The following is a 2500-nucleotide window of genomic DNA, read 5'->3' as shown; positions in this document are numbered from 1 at the left end:
CGGAACCCCGATTGACGGCCGCCCTCTCGGCGGCACCCAAAGACAATTCAGTGCGCGGTCGGCCGGGGCCTACCACCACCTTCGGTAATGATCCTTCCGCAGGTTCACCTACGGAAACCTTGTTACGACTTTTACTTCCTCTAAATGATCAAGTTTGATCGTCTTCTCGACACGCCGACGCGGCCGTTGCCAGCCGCGACGGGGCCGATCCAAGGATCTCACTAAACCATTCAATCGGTAGTAGCGACGGGCGGTGTGTACAAAGGGCAGGGACGTAATCAACGCAAGTTGATGACTTGCGCTTACTGGGAATTCCTCGTTCAAGGGAAACAATTGCAAGTCCCTATCCCAATCACGAATGAGGTTCAACGGGTTACCCGGACCTTTCGGCCTAGGTTAGACACTCGCTGCTTCACTCAGTGTAGCGCGCGTGCGGCCCCGGACATCTAAGGGCATCACAGACCTGTTATTGCTCAATCTCGTGTGGCTAAACGCCACTAGTCCCTCTAAGAAGTTAGACGCCGACCGAGAAGGTCGCGTAACTATTTAGCATGCCAGAGTCTCGTTCGTTATCGGAATTAACCAGACAAATCGCTCCACCAACTAAGAACGGCCATGCACCACCACCCACAGAATCAAGAAAGAGCTCTCAATCTGTCAATCCTACCTGTGTCCGGGCCGGGTGAGTTTCCCCGTGTTGAGTCAAATTAAGCCGCAGGCTCCACTCCTGGTGGTGCCCTTCCGTCAATTCCTTTAAGTTTCAGCTTTGCAACCATACTTCCCCCGGAACCCAAAGACTTTGGTTTCCCGGAAGCTGCCGGAAAGGTCGTCATGGTAACGCCTCCCGATCGCTAGTTGGCATCGTTTATAGTCAGAACTAGGACGGTATCTGATCGTCTTCGAACCTCTGACTTTCGCTCTTGATTAAAGAAAACATTCTTGGCGAATGCTTTCGCAGTAGTTCGTCTTCCGCCGATCCAAGAATTTCACCTCTAACGGCAGAGTACGGACGCCCCCGTCTGTCCCTCTTAATCATTACCTCGTGCTCCGAAAACCAACAAAATAGAACCGAGGTCCTATTCCATTATTCCATGCAACACTATGCAGGCGAACAGCCTGCTTTGAACACTCTAATTTTTTCAAAGTAAACTTATCGGCCACCGCCGACACTCAGTCAAGAGCACCGACGGAGAACCGAAGGTGAGGCGAACGCAACCAGTGACACGCCTTGCGACGGACCGGCGGCGCTCGCCCAAAATCCAACTACGAGCTTTTCAACCGCAACAACTTTAGCATACACTGTTGGAGCTGGAATTACCGCGGCTGCTGGCACCAGACTTGCCCTCCAATGGATACTCGTTAAGAGTTTTAGGATGTACTCATTCCAATTACAGGGCCTCGTTAGAGTCCTGTATTGTTATTTTTCGTCACTACCTCCCCGTGTCGGGAATGGGTAATTTGCGCGCCTGCTGCCTTCCTTGGATGTGGTAGCCGTTTCTCAGGCTCCCTCTCCGGAATCGAACCCTGATTCCCCGTTACCCGTTATCACAAAGGTAGGCACGTAGCGTACCTTCGACAGTTGATAGGGCAGACACTTGAATGATACGTCGTCGGTGCAGAGACCGTACGATCCGCGTGGTTATCCAGAGTCATCAAACGTCACAGGACGAACCCGGTCGGTTTTGATCTGATAAAAGCGCGCCTCCCGAAGTCGGCGCTTAATGCATGTATTAGCTCTAGAATTACCACAGTTATCCACTTCGCTTACGAGACCAAATAAACCAAGACTGATTTAATGAGCCATTCGCAGTTTCGCTTTACGAGAACTCGTACTTGCACCTGCATGGCTTAATCTTTGAGACAAGCATATCACTACTGGCAGGATCAACCAGATAGCTGCGACAGCTGCGCTCGGCCCTTGCTGGGCCGCCCGGCGCGTGCTCGTCGCATTCGTTTAAGACCGAGGCGATCGCCTGCGGCCGTACTCAGCTTCGACAGTCGCTGGCCGCGACGTCCACGCCCTCGCCGGCAGTGCCAGGCGGAGCGATTTGCGTTTTTTCTTTGCTCGCCCTCTCTCGGGCTCGATCCATTCAGTTTCGCACAAACAAGAGCTCTGCCGGCCGCCTGCAGCGGTGCCTAAAACCCGGGCATAACAATGCGACCGTTCTGCTAGGCCGACAAGCGCTCAAGCCAGACGCTCGATCGAACGCCCCCTACATATTAGTCGAGACAACGGCTCGCTCATTAGCATCGCGTTTGTACTTTAACTTTTTTTGGCTCGGCTTCTTTCGACGCCGATGCCGGCGACGCAGCACTCTCTCGCCCGCCAGCCACCGAGAAAAGGGTGCGCTCCGCCCGGCCCCGCACCGCTCTTTCTTGGCTCATTCGAAATTACTGTCTTTCGCTCTGACATGCCTTACCTAGGGTTAGGTTAGTATGCTTGCACGTTTGTACTTTAACTTTTTTCGGCTCGGCTTCATTCGACGCCGATGCCGGCGAC

At 53.4% G+C, this 2500-nt stretch overlaps 1 non-coding gene across 1 annotated transcript; it reads right to left on the bottom strand.

The window, feature by feature from the left end:
- Positions 1 to 85: 85 nt before the first annotated feature.
- Positions 86 to 1895, bottom strand: LOC144419540 (small subunit ribosomal RNA). Its single transcript, XR_013474123.1, has one exon. It is a non-coding gene; the product is annotated as a small subunit ribosomal RNA (ribosomal RNA).
- Between the last annotated feature and the right edge of the window lie 605 nt (positions 1896 to 2500).

The sequence above is a fragment of the Styela clava genome, unplaced genomic scaffold (assembly GCF_964204865.1).
Source record: "Styela clava unplaced genomic scaffold, kaStyClav1.hap1.2 HAP1_SCAFFOLD_115, whole genome shotgun sequence".
In the NCBI taxonomy this organism is placed as follows: Eukaryota; Metazoa; Chordata; class Ascidiacea; order Stolidobranchia; family Styelidae; genus Styela; species Styela clava.
Note: the sequence above shows the minus strand (reverse complement) of the source record. Positions and strands in the feature narration are given on the sequence as shown.